Raw genomic sequence first — 19232 nt, 5'->3', positions numbered from 1 at the left:
GTGTTGGAAAAATTAGATATCCTCACACACAAAACTGACACTAGATTCTTATCTCTCACCCTGTACAAAAAAAATTCAAAATTGTTCAAAAACTTTAATGTAAGACCTGAAACTTTGAAGCTACTACAGAAAAGCACTTGAATATATAGTTATAGATAATGACTTTCTGAATAGGACTGCAATTGCTCAGGAAATAAAAGCAAAAATTGACAAATGGAATTGCATCAAAACAAAAAGCTCTTCACTTCAAAACAATCACCAGAATGAAGAGACAGCCTACAAAATAGGAGAAAATCTTTGCCAACTATTGATAGGAATGGAATTAATATCCAGAAGATATAAAGAGCTCAAAAAATTATAAACTAAGAGAATAAATTATCTAATAAAAATACAAATGAATAGTAAATACATTAAGAAATAATTAACATCTTTATCCATAAAAGAAATCCAAATTAAAGCATCAAGGATCCCATCTTACCCTAGTCAGAATTGCTATCATAAAGAAAACAAACAACAAATGTAGGTAGGTGTGTGGCAGAAAAAAGAACCCTGTACACTGCTGGTGGGAATGCAAACTAGTGCAACAATTATGGCATTCAGTGTGGAGGTTCCTCATTAAACTAAAAACAAAACTATCATATGATCTTTCTATACCACTCCTGGACATATGTCCACAGGAATATAAATCAGATACCTGCACACTCATGTTTACAGCAGTAGTATTCATATTAACCAAGCTATAAAATCAGTCCAGGGGTCCATCAACTAATGAGTGGATAAAGAATATGTGGTTATATACACAATGGATTATTATTCTGCCTTAGTAAGAATGAAATTATGTTGTTTGCAGAAAAATGGATGGATTGAGCTGGAGATCACCATTTGAAGTGAATTAAGTCAGATTCAGAAAGACAAATATGTGTGATATACACCTACAGCACAGTGAGATGAATGTAAACAAGGGACTGTTTGGGAGGGAACCAGTGTGAGGGGCAGGGAGAAAAAAGAAGGTGATGGAGGGTGAATATGTTTGAAGTACATTATATGAAAACAGAATAATGAAACCCACTAAATACTGTTTAAAAAGGCGAGATAAGAAAGAGTACTAGAGGGGGTGAATATATTTATATGCTTGTGTGAGACTATCACAATGAAACCACTTTGTACAATAAATATGCACTAAGAAAACACCTTTTAGAAAATGAAAGTGGGTTATTGAAAGACCATAGTTTTTCTCAGAGAATTTTTTTCTTCTTTCTAGTGTGGTTGAGTTGTGCCTACCCTAATTCAAGATCTCTAAATGCTTTTTATCACCGCATAATTATACAATGTTTAGAAACCTGAATTGTCTCTGCTATGTAATTTATCTTTCAGTCTTCATCATTTACATACTTTTAAATCCAGATAAATAGTGGTATTTCCAATGTTCCCGTTAGCAATTATTAAATCCAAGTGGACCATCATCCATTGAGGTCCTCCAGGGTTAGTAATAAAAAAGTCACATTTGAATGAAGCATGAGGCACATGAGTAGCCATGGGTGGCTTTAGGAAGTTTCTACTTGCAAAGGCTTTGCAAATGTGGATTTCAGACATCCCTGCTGACACATCCACCTGGTAGGGAGAGTTTAGCCCCAGCCCCCTCGCAGGATCTCTCCTCAGGCCTAAAGATCTTGGATGGTTCGCCTCATATGATTTTCCCTCAGACTATACCCACTTGCAACCCCTTGGAGCTAACTCTCCTTAATGAAAGTATCCCCAGAACAGTCTTGTGTGTGTATACACAAACACTTACAACTGCTTGTGTTCAGAGTGAGTCCATGTGGAGAGCACATCTTAGCTCTGCACCTACACCAAACTGAGCTTCAGTAATATCAAAAAATTCTAGTACTCCAATGTGACAGTTGCATGCCATACATACATGTGTATGTTGAAATATCACAATGTATCCCACTAATATGTACAATCATTACATGTTAATCAAAAAATTTTAAATCTCACTAAACTGATGAAAAACCAAGAGGTTAGCTGTTCTTTGTTGTGCTTAAAAAACTAGGAATAGTTGGTTCAGACCCACTACCCATTCTAGAGCTATGACAACTCAGATGCCTCCTATGATGTCTACTAACTTCTGGGGTTCATTTTTGAGAGGCCCTTCGTGTCTCAAGCTTCTCTGTCATGAAGTCCTATCTCTCTTTGATTAACATCAGCCCAGTACTCAGGCTCTTCCCCAGTGTGCATCCACACTTAACATTTCCAAAATGTGGTATGCCCACTACAGATTTGTACACCAATATGGATGACCTCAGGGCCTCCTACAGGGCCTGCTACCACCCACCAGGGCTCTCTCCTCACCTCCTCATGCCCATCACCAGCCTGCCCTCTTAGACATGCCTGGGCGCACTTTGGTTCTCCCACTAGCTGTCCTCAGGTGCTAGGTGACTTGAAAAGTTTTACCTCTGCCTGAGGTATAGGCAGAAAATCCATTTTCTCTGCCACGTTTGCCTTTGGTTCATCTTCATTTCTGCATAACCACCCTTTTCCCCACTTCTAAAACCTTTTCTCTTTTTACCTCATGGCTGCTGCAGCCCACCCAATTATGTTGTCTAATAAAATTCACTTTCATAGTCTTCCATGAGTACAGAGTTTCTTAAGGAATGGAAACATCCTGCAAATACAAATATCTAAATGGCTTATAGAGGGAAAAGGGGAACTGTAGGAGGGTTAGTGTTTAGCCCAGAAAATTCTAATCAAGTCTAATACATAACCAGAAATATTACTTCCTCATAAATCTAGCTATGTATGTCTTACCTCACTCCTTAGCCTGAGTCTTGTTGTCAGGATATTTAACAGGATCTTTTAAAATCCAGCTTTATTTTATTACACCATAGTAAGCTTATTCATATCTTTTATGATTCCATTATGGATTAAAAAATCTTACTGTTCAGTAGCTAAGTTGGCTTTTCTTGATTTTACTGAAGCAGTTAGCCTTTGAAATGACTCCTACTATCCTAATATGATCTCTAGAGATAAAGACTGGATTGCAAGACTCTCTCCCCATCTTCCATAAATTAAAAATTACAACCAGGAATAAACCCTAATAGTTCACTCTTCCCTCTTACTTCAAAGTTCAGAAAACGTTCTTGTTAACAGAGGTGCTTGATTTAGGTTTTGAGGAATAGGAGAGATGTTGAATCAATATGTTCACTTGGAAGAAAACATAACTTTGATTTGAAAATTTGATTCTCATATTCTCTCTCTCTCTCATACACACACACACACATACAAACACACAAACACACACACACCTTCCTTTTCCAAAAGAAATGAATGGAAAGACAGATATTGACTTCCATATAACATATTTAAATCTTTTCACATTTTAACAAGATTTACATGTGTCACCTTGGTCTTAAATAGTTTAAGCAAAAGAATGAGCAATTTGTCAAGTTAGAAAACTTGACCTCTCAATAAAAAGTTCCTTTAAGAGGCATGGCAGCCTGCCTTTCCAGGTGGCCCTGTATGATCTCTGCCTCCAGGTGTTCACCCCCTGTAATAGTCTCTCACAATGTACTAGGGAATGCCAATGTGATTAGTATAATACGGTATAAGTGACAAAGTGTCAACTGCATGACTGGTATATTACAGGCATGTGATGCCCATCTGGGACTGTCGTCCTTTAAATCACTCACTCTGAGAGAAGTCATGTTATGAGCAGCTGCACAGAGCTGTCCTCAAAGGAAGGTAGAAAAGCCTCCTCTCCATAGCCATAGGTGAGCTTAGAAGTGGATCTTCCAGATGCAGTCAGATATAGACAGATAGATAGATAGATGATAGACATATACATATAAACATATATGTATACAGGTATGAATGTATATGCACATATATGTATATATATATGACCTGAGTGAATAATATCAAAATACAGTTCATGTGTGTAGAAGATGCACTGAACACTGTTGAATAACAGGCAGGGAAGAAAGAGTAAGGGAGAGCAAATGAGGGGTTAATATAATAAAAGTATAATATATTCATGGATGAAATACCATGACAAAATCCCCTTGAACAATGAATATACACTAAAAAAATGAAGGACAGGAATGTAAAACAGGTCCTGTTCAGTGGTAGGTACAAGCCGGGGGGGAAGGAAATGGAGGGGGTGAAGGAAGGTGAATATGGTTGATGTACTTTATGCACTTGTGCAAAAATGTAACAATGAAACCTGATGAAATTGTTTTAAGTAACGGAGGGGGATGAGGGAGAATAATGGTGGGCGTGAACCTAACCCAGGTACATCATAAGCACATATGGAAACATCACGATGAACCCCCTGTCTAACTAATATATGCTAACAAAAATGTTAAAAACAAAAAAGCGTCAGAGATAAGGTGTGAACGACAGCTTGACGACAACTTCATGAGGAGTCCAGAGGCAGAAACGCCCACCTACTTCACTCTATTTCCTACCAGCAGGAACAGTGAGGTAATAAATGTTTTTCGTGTAAGCAGCTAAATGTTAGAAATGTGTTGCGTTGCAACAGATAACTAATAATTATACCATATGAACAAACCCACTGTTAGAATGAAATGACTTGATTCCCACCCACCTCCATCTTTAGCACTGGAGACCCCTTGGAAAGCAGTCAGAATTTCAACTTCTGGGCTGCAGAGTGGCTCAAGTGATAACAGTGCCTGCCTAGCAGCATGAGGCCCTGAGTTCAAACCCCAGTACCACCTCCTACTTCTCCTTCCACTCAGTAAGCCTTTGGCATCTATGGCATCAGGAAGCTGTTTCTACTGTAACTCTAGGGTTTCTATTATCAGGGGAGCTTCCGTTCTTACAGATTGTTCCACTGCTCTGAAAAGAACTTCTTGCCTGGTCTAATCAGATAAAATATTTTCCCTTCACATGTTCAACAGATCTCTGCCCTCTATCAAAAGGAAACAAATTCACTGTGTCATGGAAAGCTGTATTTTATCATGGTACCCTCACCCTGTTAGTCTTCACTCAGTCCAGGGTGGCAATGGCATCTGAAGGGCCTCGTGGGGACAGGTGTCTATGGACACTGAGGGTACACACAGGAGGCTACCCTCAGACAACTGGCAGCAGCAGAATTTCCATAGGAAAGGCAAGGGTTTGCAGGAATGGGAGGTAAGAACCAGGGTCTTGGGAAGTCTCTTCGGTAAGAAATGATCCTTTGATGGTATGCCTTCCTGATGTAGAGGCTTTTTTTCTCTGAAATCTCCAACAAACAGCCTTATGACATAGGAAGAGCTAAAAAGAAAATCTGATCTGTAGGATATGTTCTCAGTGCTTCTTTTGCAGGGCAGCTTTTGTTCTCTGGTATCTCAAACACACTCCTTGCCTTCCGACCTTGAAACAGCTTGAGTCAGAGGAAAGGCTAGCAAGCATGTTGTGTTCTCATTCTTACCATATGTTCAAATAAAGGTCAGTATTTTCCTTCACAGTGCTAAGTCTCCTAAAACCCAGAAATTTCTATCTGAAGATCTCCTTCATTTACTGAATTCTCCACTCCTGTAAATATGTATGACAGATTATCCTTGGGGTGAAATCAAAATATTTTGAAGTATTCCAAGAAAATTTAGGTTTAGGAAGGAAAGAGGACTGTGGAGGGAGGGAACATGGTGATTTCAGAAAGAACACACACATGCATTCTCAGGAAGCCAATTTAGTCATCCGTTTAAAATTGTTTTGCTTCAAGATCCCATGCAAATCTCTTGAAACCAGGTTCCCTAATCTATGGTACATCTGTTTAAGACAACAATTTATTTGCCATTCTACTTGTGCAATATGTACTGCCTAATATCTAGCAGGTACTGCCTTATGTCTGAAGCTCAAAGCACTAGAGTAGCTGGGTACTAGTCATTTTAAAATCAGGTTTTTCTAACTACATAAAGAATGCCTGGTGAGGAAATTTAAAAATGTAGAGAAAATTGCAAAGGAAAAATTTCTCACACTCTAATACTCAATCAGTGCTATTTCTGAGAGTGTGTTAAAGTAATTGTGTGAGGTACATATAAATATGTACAGCTAGATGGTCTATAATAAAAATATAAAATTTGCTGAGAGATATAAAAGAAATAAGTAAATAGAGAATACTATCATGCTTCCAGAAGGGAATACTCAATAATAAAACAAATAATGATTTCTTTGGAATTTGACAAAATAATTCTAAAATTAAATTGGAGAATGAATAAAATTAGCAAAACTGGGTCTGTTGCTCAGTAGTAGAGAGCTTGCTTAGCATATGGAAGACCCTAGGTTTGACCTTCAATACCAGTACAAAAAAAAAACCCATAAAGCAAAACTAATTTTGTATTTAGTGCCTACCAGCACCTGATAGATTTTATAGCTCTGGACTGTAAGCACCCCACCTTACTGATGGGATCACTGAGTGCCTGAGAAGTAGAGGAATGTCTGACCCACACTGCTTGTCAGCTGGAGGAGGGAGGTCTTCACTGCTTCTCAGCTTTCCTGGCATACATGAGACCAGTCAGGAAAATGCAACACGCAGTAAAAGTTTAAGGGATGGGTGTTCTCTCCTTCTAAACATTCTCTCTTAGGCTTCAGGAATTAAACTGAGATGGCACAATCACAGGAGGAGACAAACAGCTGAACAGAAAAGAATAAAAATCTAGAAGCCCAGTGGAACACTAATAAAAACTTATCACAAGATTTAAAAAGTCAGCATATGAACTTTGGGAGAAAGAATTCTTTTTAAGTAAATGGCATTAAGACCATTTTAGATTTAATTTATCCATCACAAAAGTTTATGCATTGCAAATCTATTGTAAACGATGTAAAAATAAATCTCAATGAATGAAAAAATTATATCCCAAATGGATTACAAATTTAAAAGTAGAAACTAAAACACCAGAGCTACAAATAGATAGAATTAAATATTTACTTTATAACAAAATGGGAGTTATATTGGCTTTCTAAGCACAATGATGAAGGTAGAAATCATAATGGCAAAACTTAAATTGATTCCTCCACATCTGAATATACCATAAACTGAGGGGAAGCAAAGGCTGGAAAAACACCACGTGTATGTGTCATTTATGATCCTTGACTTATGATGAGGTTATGTCTTGAAAACCTATATTAAAGGGGCGGAGTGGGTAGTAAGGGAGGGGGTGGGGGCAGGGGTGAGAAATGAACCAAGCCTTGTATGCACATATGAATAATAAAAGAAAAATGAAAAAAAAAAGAAAACCTATATTAGATTGAAACTATTGCAAGCCTTTAGTACACCTAGCCTACCAAACATCACAGCTTAGCAACCAAGTACATGCTATTGGTTGTTCACCCTCATGATCTTGTAGCTGATTTAGAACTGTGGCCCGATATCACTCCCCAGCATTGCAAGAGGACCATACAGTATGTCACTAACAAGGGAAAAGTTGAAGTCCAAATATTGAAAACTCAAAAAAAATGTAAGTTGAATGGAAACATCATAAATCATGAATCATCTACATGTATCTATCTAGATTTTCATAGAAGGTGTGGGGCTGTGCACACAAAATGAAACACAGAGAGCAAAAAGGACACAAAAGAGTCCTTTGATGAAATAAGGACCAAAAGTGCTAGAAGTTTAGTGAAAATTACAAAACCTCCCAGTGCAAGAAACTCAGTGAACTCAAGCACTAAATATAATGATAACTCTTAAAAATAAGAGATAAAAACATGTAGTTAGATTTTGCTTCAGAAGCAATCTAAGTGAGAGGATGGTGGACCAAACTGTAGAAAGAACTGAAAGGGGCTGAGTGAGGTAATTCACACCTGTAATCCTATCTACTTGGGAGCCAAGACTGGGAAGACTGCAATTCGTGGGTAACCTGGGCAAAAAGTTCACAAGACCTCATCTCAACAAATAAGTTGTGCATGGGTGTGGAGGTACACACCTGTTATCCCAACTATGCAGGAGGTTTAAATAGGATGATCATGGTTCAGGCAGGCCCAGGCATAAAGCAGGAGCCTATCTAAAAAACAATCAAAGCAAAAGGGCTTGGGGCAGGGCTTAGGTGGTAGAGCCTAGCAAGCAAGAGACCCTGAGTTTAAACTCCAATACCACGAAAAAGTAGTGAAAGCAAAAGTCACCTCAGAATTCTTTACTTAATAAAACTATTATTCAAAAATGATGATGATACCCCATATACATGTCAGACCAGGCCATGTACTGGTCTGTATAGTGAATGGGGAGAAATGGGGTGGGGGAAAAATAGATAAATAAAAATCAAACTTGGTTTTTCATCTCAAAAAAAAAATGATGGTGAAATAAAGGCCTTCTCAAATATACAACAGCTGAAAAAACTGATCAACAACAGGCAATTTCCACAAAGCATTTTGAAGGAAAGTCCTTCAGATAGAAGGAAATGATATCAAATAGAAATCTAAATTACACAAAAGAATGCAGAGCACCAGAAATGGCAACTCTGGCTAAATATAAAGATTTTTATTATCTATTATTTAAACTCCTTAAAATATAATTGATTACTTAAATAAAAAATAATTTAAGGTTTATAATATATGTGGAAGTGAAATATATGACAATAGTAAACTGTGGTAAAGCACTTATAGTATAAGTGAGTTGGTAAAATATCACTTGAAGGCAGATTGTGCTATTAAAAGAAGTATACTATGAACTGTTAAATTAGCACAACAGAGAGTTATAGTGAAGGTGCTTACAAAGAATAAAAATTAGAATCATAAAGCATACAATAAGGAGAAATGAAAAATAAGGAAGAGGTGTGAAAATAGAAAACGAACAAGGAGGTAAGATTGGAAGCAGCTATATCAATAATTCTATGAAATGTACATGCAAGTGCCTCAACTAGAAAGTAGAGATTGTCAGATTGCATTAAAAAAGAAAAAGCCCAGCAACAATTCAGCTTTAAATACAATGATACAAATAGGTTAAAAGTTAAAGGAAAAAATAATATTTCACATGAAAGCCAATCAAAACATAGCTGGCATAGCTATATTAATTTTAGACAAAATAGATTTTAGATCAAAAAGTCACATATTGCTAGGAATAAAGAGAATCACCTCATATTGATAAAGGGGTCAGTTTATCTAGAGAGTATAACAGCTCTAGAGGTTCACAGTTGTAATTATGGAAGTTCAAAGTATATGAGAAAAGGACTTCTAAAACTGCAGGGAGAAATACAGAAATCTTGAATTATAGTCAGATTCAATAATTGATAGAATAGACATGAAATAAGTAAGGACACAGAATACTTGAAAAACAATGTGACATATGTCAGCCAATGTGTCAACCAATTTTATATAATTGACCTTTTTTTTAATTTTTAATTTATTCATATGTGCATACAATGCTTGGGTCATTTCTCCCCTGTTCCCCCTGCCCAATCCCTTACCCCCACTGACCCCTCACTACCAGGCAGAAACTATTCTGCCCTTATCTCTAATTTTGTTGAAGAGAGAGTATAAGCAATAATAGGAAGGAACAAGGGTTTTTGCTAGTTGAGATAAGGATAGCTATATAGGGAGTTAACTCACATTGATTTCCTGTACATGTGTGTTACCTTCTAAGTTAATTCTTCTTCATCTAACCTTTTCTCTAGTTCCTGGTCCCCTTCTCCTATTGGCCTCAGTTGCTTTAAAGTATCTGCTTTAGTTTCTCTGCGTTGAGGGCAACAAATGCTATCTAGTTTTTTAGGTGTCTTACCTATCCTCATACCTCCCTCATGTGCTCTCGCTTTATCCTGTGATCAAAGTCCAATCTCCTTGTTGTGTTTGCCCTTGATCTAATGTCCGCATATGAGGGAGAACATACGATTTGTGGTCTTTTTGGGACAGGCTAACCTCACTCAGAATGATGTTCTCCAATTATAATTGACATTTACAGAACCAAATTGACAGTTACAGAATTCTCACAGTAGCTGTAAAACAATCCTCTCAAGTGTCTATGGGACATTTACTGGTCCCTAAAACACATCTCAGTAAAGTCAAAAGGACCACGGGTGTACAAAGTATGTCATCTGATAATAGAATTAAGTCAGAAAACCAATAACAAAGACATGTACCAACTTTGCAAATACTTGGAAAGAATATAACACACCTCTGAGCAACCCTAAGTGCAAAGAAGAACTCAAAAGGGAAGTGAGGAAGTGGTCTGAGCTGAATGGAAGCAAAAAGCACAAAATCAAAATTTGGATGATACAATTGAAGAGGAAGTTTTTCAATACTAAATGCCTATGTTAGAAAAGAAAAAACCTAGCTACCACATTAAGAAACTAGTACAGGAAGAACAATAAAAAACTCAAAGACGTCAAAAGAAAAATAATATAAACCAGCAGAAAACAATGAAACAGAATACAGAAAACAAGGAAGAAAAATCAACATCAGAAGCTGGTTTGTTTAGATCAATAAAGTTGAAAAATCTCTAGCCACATTAAAGAAAAAAAAGAATGAAGACATATTACTCACATCAGGAATGATGTTTCTGCAGATATTAAAAGTGAATAGGGAATTTAGAAACTGTAAGAGAACAATGGCATGTTGATGCATTCAACATGGATGGATTTCAAGATAATTATGCCGAATGAAAGAAGTCAGGCAGAACAGAGAACATGCTGTGTGATTCCCTTACATAAAATTCCTTTATATGAATCCTCTGGAAAACACAAATTAATTTATAAAACAGAAGTGAGATCAGTGATGCTTTCTGTGGGAGAGGAGGAGATTTCAAAAAGTTGTTTGGAAATTTTGGAGAGTGATGGGTATGATTGCTGTGTTGATTGTGGCGATGGTTTCACAAGTATATGCCTATGTCAAAACTTATCAGACTTTCAACTTTATAGTTTAAGTATGTGCAATTTATTATGCTAATTATAGCTCAATAAAAGCAATAAAATCACGTATTTTAAATGTAATCTATGTTATCCTAACATATTAAAATACACACACACATGCACACATATGCTCACATACACACATAGACATAGAGAAATGCCCGGGAAACAAGAATCTTGGTGTTGTTTATCTACAGGAGTAGGGTGTTAGATGGGTTTTTTTCCTACCTTTTTGCTCCTCTGAATTTACTATTTCCTACAATGAAGTGTATTCATATAACACATTATTATAACAAATATGTTTCTAACTTTAACTTGTCAATAGTTTATCACATTCATATTTCTATCTAAGGTATACATGATAGTAATGAACACTCCAGTCTCTAGTCTGGAAAAATAGACCTCTATTACTCATAAGGCAGAACCTAGAACACACAAAAACCCCAAAGTTTTATACCATTCAAGAGTATAAACTTTTGAGGTATGGGTTTGATACATAGCTCAGTGGTAAGAGTGCTTGTTCACCACACATAAGGCCCTACAATCAATTCCCAGCACCACAAACAAACAAGCAAACAAAACAACAACAGGGCAAAGACAGCACAAACTTGAGCTATTCAAGACTAAAGGCCTTAAGTGAAAAGATAAGACTAAGATCTCCCTGTTTATAGCAGGATGTTCCTTCTTTCCTGCATTCACACACACAAACACACACACACATGTGCACATACACACAATATCTCTCCTTTCCTCCCTTCTCCCTTCCTCTCTTCTCTCTTGCCCCTCCCCTCCCTTCCTACTTCTCCTCCTCCTTCCTCTTCCTCTTCCTCTTCCTCTTCTCTCTCTCTCTCTCTCCAATGAAAAACACTGACAAGATTCTGAATTCTGGCTCCAATATTTGCAAGGGGCACAGAAAGACATGTTCTAGATAATCAAAAAAGACTTTTTGCCTTCTAATGCAGGCAAAATGATATCTAACGTAATTCTGACAATGTGTCTCCTTATACTAAAGAGGCAAGAAGAAAAGGAAATCATGACATAAAGGTATGCCTCGGTAAAGACTTTCTTCACTGTGGGGGATTCTTTCTCTAGCAACCTCCTGTGATTAATCATTTGTAACCATTTTACAAATGCTGTTCTCCAGCTTCCTGGCGTAATTTTTAACTGTTAACCATCTGTACTCCCATTTTCCAAGCCTACTTTTGCCAAGTCCAGGACTGAACATGGATTCTACTGATTTGAGTGGCAACAAAGAAATCTTGCCCTTGCTTCTCATACCCTTCTATTTATTTACTTGGGAAACATTTACCATGCATGTTCCCTTTCCAAGTCATATGTTAGACACTAAGTAACTAAGAAGGAAAAACAGAAAATTTCTGTCTTCATGGGGACAGCAGTCTAGACAAACAACCATGACAAAATGAACAAGAAATCATCAAAGAAAATATAAAACTCTTACCACATAACATTTAAAAAATGTTGTATGTCAACAGCCTTTAAGAATAGAAATATCCATCCAAACCTGAGGCTGTCTGGAATGAAAAAACCTAACAACTTCCATCAATAGTTTACATAAATTCTTGAGCAAATTAAAACATATGAAGCTAGGGGAGAAAACTCATGGTATATAGGCTTTAATATCCTTAATGCATCAGAGGACTTTGCCAGTCAATTAAAAAAAGATTTTAAAAAATCAATAAACCAACAATTTACCAAAGAAGAATACAAATGACCAATAACTATATATAAATATTCTGTACTCTCAAAATACAAACACATTTTAGACTTACTATACTTTTTATTTACCAAGTTGGTGAAAATCAGAAAAACTTTTAATATTTACCTTCTAAGTAAATGAGTTAATTTTCTGGGCCCTGTTCTTGGCTGAAGGGTGAAATCAGAGAGGAATCCTGTGTTTCCTTCACCAAGGCCCCATCAGTCCAGTGACATCAGCTCAGTCTGAGCTTCTCCACACAACTGTTACTACAATTGATGCCAAAGGCAAGTGAAAATCAAGCAGGAGCTTTTGAACATTGTTTCGAAAAGCCTGCCAAAAAGACACTATTTCACTTTTCAAAAGTCAGTTAAGTGTCATCAGATAAGGTTCTTGGTAAAATGGATTGTATCAGTTAGTATCTGTCCAAAATTCAGAGCAAAAGTCAACAGGGAGAACTGAGAAGTAGAACTCTGAATGAAGGATATCGGAAGAACATCAACACCCTCCTCCCTCTTCACCATTAGTGACAATGAGGCCAGGTGATAGGGTGGGATATATCCAAAACCACAAGCTAATTCATGACCTATTCTAAAACAAACCCAGTGTAAATGGTGGTCTCTACTCAATGTAGTTGACATGTCTTTTGATCCGTTTCCCTTCTAGTACCACTTTTCCTAGAAGGAGACTTGAGTCTAATCTTTAGGAAAATCTTCTAAATTCTATTCAAGCCACAATATCTTTATCTGCAAAAAGGGTATATCAACAACTTTGAGTAGTATGAATAAGATAATAACGTGAGAAAACTAGCAGCATCTGCAATAGTAGGTCCTTAATAACTGTTAGTTTCCTTTCCAACAAGATGATGAGGACCACAGCCTACAGAATGGCAGGGCAGCAAGTAGAAAGAAGCAGGGATCCTGAGTGAGTCCATGAAGCAGATCCATCTACCAACCGGAAGAGCACTTGCTTACCCAGTTATATGAGAGAAGAGCAAACAGACATCTTGTTTAAGCCACTCTATTTTTCAGTCTCCTGTTTTCTACTCTGACTAATGCACAAAGCATAACATATACAAAGTGACTCAGAGATGCTAATCAAGACTGACAACATGAGGGACAGTTTTCCCAGATTGTATCTACAATCTCCTCCCCAGTCATCCATGCTAGAGTAAAGGACAGAGGTTACAGTAGTGACAGTGATAGGGGATTAAAACTACTTTTGAGTCTTTCATTTTCTCTTCTTCCTCAACTTCTCTTTCTCCTTTTCAACTAACTTTTGAATCAACACATATTTTTTAGGCTTTTTTCTTTTTGGTAGTACTGGAGTTTGAACTCAGGGCCTTGTGCTTGCTAGGCAGGTGCTTTACCACTTAAGACATTCCTCCAGCCCTCAACGAACATTTGAACACCTGGCATTTAACAAAACCTCTGTGAGGCATCTTTTCAGATCATCTCTTTTAATCCTCACCATAAAATCTTGAATGTTTCTTTGGCTTGTCACACCCCCATTTGTTATGCTGCCAAGGAGCCTGCTTTCCTCATTTTGCTTGCTCTAGGCTCCAGCATCTTGGTCCTAAGAACCAGGCGGCATGCCATACAGCTGTGACTATCTATATGACAGGGGTCAATATTGTACGTAGCAGTCAGGGCTTTTAAAACTCAGGACATATCCAGACTTTAAACAAATCCATTAGCAAAGCCTGAAAACATGCTGAAATAACAGGTATGTACAAGTTATTGTGAGTATTTTCTACAATTTATCAGTAGGTGACCTTGTATTTATGACCCCAAATCAAGACAAATTCATGAGGTGGGATCCATAACCACAGGGTCACTTTTAATATCCATTAACAATTTTAAAGTGTATGGATTGTGGGACCCGTGTTGAACTCAGTGGTGTTTACACAGGGCAGGAGTATATATATGTATATATTTACATACTTATATGAATATGTGTATATATGCACACATACCAGTATGCAATGAAAGAATATGTATAATTTTTTGTATTAAGAAATCTGAATATATTTGGAACTTTATATTTATAATGTCTTAAAAGTTGACCTATTATAATAATAGTCCTGATTTTTTTGAGTGTGAGACTGGGGATTGAGACCAGGTCACTGAGAATATAAAGCAGATGCTCTACTACTGAACCACCTCCCCAGCTCCCTGCAACTCTTTTTTTTTAAAGCATAATCAAGTAATTGATTTAGAATTGCAATTTTAAATAGAATCTTTATGAAGTTTATATATGAAGTGTAAGCTCTTGTGTAGCACTGGAATTCTAAGAGAACTTAACTTTGTAAGAATTAATTTATTGTGCAGAAGCTTTTTAATTGAGACCACCCACAAAGTGGGAGAAAATATTTTCCAGCTACACATCAGACAAAGGACTGATAACCAGAATATACAGGGACCTTAAGAAACTAAACTCCCCAAATCAATGAACCAATAAAGAAATGGGCAACTGAACTAAAGAGAACTTTCTCAAAAGAAATTCAAATGGCCAAAAAACACATGAATAAATGCTCACCATCTCTAGCCATAAAGGAAATGCAAATCAAAACCACACAAAGATTCCACCTCACCCCTGTTAGAATAGCCATCATCAAAAACATCACCAACAGGTGTTGGCAAGGATGTGGTGAAAAAGGAACCCTCGTACACTGCTGGTGGGAATGCAAGCTAGTGCAACCACTCTGGAAAACAATATGGAGGTTTCTTAAAAATCTAAACATAGATCTGCCATATGATCCAGCAATACCACTCCTGGGGATATACCCAAAGGAATGTGACACAGGTTACTGCAAAGGCACCTGCACACCCATGTTTATTGCAGCGCTATTCACAATAGCCAAGTTATGGAAACAACCAAGATGCTCCACCACTGACGAATGGATCAAGAAAATGTATTTATACACAACAGAATTTACTCAGCCATGAAGAAGAATGAAATCTTATCCTTTGCAAGTAAATGGATGGAACTGGAGAACATAATTCTGAGCAAGGTTAGAACAAAATTCGTATGTTCTCCCTCATATGTGGACTTTAGATCTAGGGCAATTACAGCAATGTGGTTCGACTTGGGTCACATGACAAGGGGAGAGCACACATGGGAGGTATGGGGATAGGTAGAAAACCCAAAACATGAAAGTGTTCAATGTCCCAAATCCAGAGGAACTAATACAGAAACCTTAAAGCAACAGAGATCAACATGAGAAGGGGATCAGGAACCAATGTAAAGATCACTTAGAGATGAATAAACTTGGATTGTAACATATTTGTACATGGAAGCAGGCCAGGAATCTCTCTGCATAGCTATCCTTAACTAGCAAAACCACTTTGTCTTTCTTATTAGGCTTATGTCTTCTCTTCAACAAAATTAGAGATAAGGGCAGAACAGGTTCTGCCTGGAAGTGAAGAGGGGGTGGAGGGGAGAGGGTGGGGGTGGGAGGTAGGGGGGAGAAATGATCCAAACAACGTATGCTCGTGTGAATAAATGAATAATAAAAAATAAATTAATTTAAAAAAAAGAATTAATTTAGTACTTGGAATTTTGCATTAAATTTATAAATGCAGTTTAAATATTTAAAGATATTTAGCTTGTTAAATTTGCAATGGGATAACTTGACATTAAAGTTTTTTTAAATGTTCTACATTTATAAATGTCATATTATTTTCAAATTGATCTTTCACAAAATGAATATTAATTTTATTTTTTTTCCTTTATTGTTGTACTGGGTGGGGGTACACTGTGGCATTTACACAGGTTCTTACAATGTATCAAATATATCATGCATGAATTCACCCCCCTCTACAGTTCTCTGTATGAATATTAATTTTAAAACTAAAATAAATCCATGAATAGTCTTTTCTGCCCCCAAAACTGCCCTCAAAGGCACTTATAAATCACCTGACAGTTAGTAAGGGTACATAGAGTGGTTCTCTGTCCCCACTTCTTATGGCTTAAATATGAAGATGAGCTTAATTGACCAATGTTTGCAGTGGGGCTGCTCTGCTGTGTTCCCACAGCTCCCAGTACTCCTTTGTCTCTTTCAATCAACTGCTAACTGGTCCTACTGATGAGCATTTACTGTTGAGCTGGGAAGCTTTCAGGAACTGGGTTACAGAGGTAATGCATCCTGCAGGGGTCCCTAAAAGAAAGGCTAGACCCTTGCATAGACATCAAGCACCTCTTTCTGATGGTATCACATTACATTTCCCATTTGTTGCAACTACTTCCCCTAAAAAGTGATGAAGTGTTCAAAGGCCTTGTGCGCTTAGCCATGATACTTTACATATCTGCCATCTGATGGTTCCACCATGTCACCCTCCCCACTGTCTTTCTGACTCCCTTCCTTTCTCTTCTTTTCCCTCTGCTTTCTCTGTACATCTTTCTTCCCCAGCCCCCCACCTCTTCCCTCCTGGCTTATCTTAAGTATCTTTATTCTCCTCCCCACAACTTGCCAACTGCACTGCTTGGCTCCCTTTCTTTAAGTTCCTGCTGTCTTTTTTAATTCACATGTGCATACAATGTTTGAGTCATTTCCCTGCTGTCTTCCCTCTCTTTTCAAAGTTGACAAAATCTGCTGTCACAGCTCCCAATCATGTTTTTTTAATAACAGCAAAACTATTCTTTCTCACCATGAATCTAGACATATGGTGCAAATTTAGCTGCATATTTGCATATTCTGAGACTACGATCTTTTATGAGATCCTATGAGCAGAAAATGCTGATGAATTGGAAGTGATAATTCATAGACCAGACTAATGAAGTTTCACAAGGTGAAGTCCAAATGCTAAAACAAGTCAACTTGAGTTTGGTGCCTTGGCTCTACCACTTACTAGATCTGAACACAGATCTGCAAAATAAAGATAATGGTGGTACTTACAAGGCTACTGAGAGAATTGAGTGAGATCCTATAGAAAGCACACCTTAGAAAATTGTAGAATTATGGAGACACAAAGCATGGCTCTTATCTTATGGATCTGGGTGTTCTTTAAAAAAATTCTAAGTCAACAAATGATGTTGGTGTTTTAACTAATGGGTGTAAAGCAGAAGCTTTAACCAACATAAACTCTCCATGTACAAGAGAACATTCTTCATCCATTACTTAGACAGCACATGCTGTTTTTCACATGTGATGGAATTTGAGAGGACCTGGGAATATACATTACTACCACCACATCCCCTAAAAAAAATTCCTCTGGGTTAATACCCTTGTTGAAATGTAACTAGGCAGTGCAGGCTAACCCGAATCCCTTTGTATTCACATTTTAATATGAATTGCTTTATAATATACATTTGCTTTTTTGTCCAACACCTAGAGAAGAGAGGTATGAGTGGAATGGGTTCCTTCAGCAGGATGTCTCAATATGTTATTTTCAGACCATATTAGTCACTTGCTTTGGACAACCCGTAAGAACAAAATTGCTGGAAAACTTCTACTTCACAACTTTTTCTCACCCCTATCCTCTACCTGTATTTCCAAGGAGAGAAGGGTCCTGTCAGATATAAATGGCCCCAGGAGGTTTCAGATTTTCAAGCTGCAATGTTATTTTGAAGAAAGATCTGAAGTTAATCCAACTTCATCTCTTTATAAACTACCCAGCTCTGACCTACACTGGCTATTTGGGAAGCACAGTCCTCTTGCCCTTGGCACTGCTTACACAGGGTTTGAGGTCCTAGGTAGCTCCAAGCACCACAGATTTCTGTTGCTTGCAAGTGTCAGCTGGCACAGGGACTTAGTATCCTGGACCCAGTACTGAGCCAAGGCAGAAGGGAAGGTTGATCCTTCCCTGGCCCTGGTATAAGGTTTCCCTGGGCTTTCCACAAGCCATCAGGGGCTATTCTGCATGCAGCCAGGGGATAGGACTGGTTGCAGGAAATGGTTTTAGAATGCCAGTGAGCCCCACCTGAAGTGTTTGAGCAGGTCTCTGACAAGGTGGATTCTTGCTGTGGCTCTTCTGTATGAAGGTGGACTCTGATTCACCTATCCTGCTTCCATCTTTGTGGCCTTTGCCTTAGCTGTTTATGCTTCCTTTGACCTGACCATAGTTGGTTCTGTTCACATAGCCATTGGTCACCTCCCCTGCGCTCCTAACCAGTCACCATGACTGTCTCAACTCTTCTACTTGCCCCAGTGGTCCCCCTATCAAACCCCAGTCCCATTCCAAGTCCTAGCATCACCCTTATCCCACCCTGATCAAGTACCTACCACACCTCTATCAGTGTGTTTGTGTCTTCTAACTGATAATTTTTTAAATACACATCTCACTACACTTTTCAACTCAAGATATCCTTGTCTTCACCCACTTTCTTCTTCTTCCCATCTCATGTTAAAGAATAAAATTTCTCTCAGCCCACCCTGTTCTCATCTCAGAATCTCATGCCACCTGCCATAATCTCTCCACTTTCCTTTGCAATTTCCCTCATTAGACAATTCCTCTCAGACCCCAAGCATGTCCCAGCCTTCAGTGGTCCTACTCCTAGGAAAACAAAAACAAAAGAAACAGCTCCTCCACCTTGCCACCCTTCCACTAAGGGCTGGGTTTACTTCTCAACTCACTGGTCTACCTTTTCATGACTCAGGAACAGTTCTATACCGCTTAACCCTGAAGTCTGGTTATCTCACCTGCCGCTCCTTTATTATTCTCAGAGAAGGCTATCACATC

At 37.9% G+C, this 19232-nt stretch overlaps 1 protein-coding gene across 2 annotated transcripts in view; it reads right to left on the bottom strand.

Moving 5' to 3' along the window:
- The window catches only part of Il1rl1 (interleukin 1 receptor like 1), a 55707-nt gene that overhangs the window by 29859 nt on the left and 6616 nt on the right, over positions 1–19232 (bottom strand). Inside the window, exon 1 of one of the 2 annotated variants that reach the window (XM_074050448.1) lies at positions 12682–12822. The exons of the other annotated variant lie outside the window; for it this stretch is intronic. The gene's annotated coding sequence lies outside the window, so the exon portion shown is untranslated. Of the gene's footprint in view, positions 1–12681; positions 12823–19232 lie in introns of those variants that run through there. 2 annotated transcript variants of the gene reach the window in all.

This window comes from Castor canadensis, chromosome 12 (assembly GCF_047511655.1).
Source record: "Castor canadensis chromosome 12, mCasCan1.hap1v2, whole genome shotgun sequence".
NCBI lineage: Eukaryota > Metazoa > Chordata > Mammalia > Rodentia > Castoridae > Castor > Castor canadensis.
Note: the sequence above shows the minus strand (reverse complement) of the source record. Positions and strands in the feature narration are given on the sequence as shown.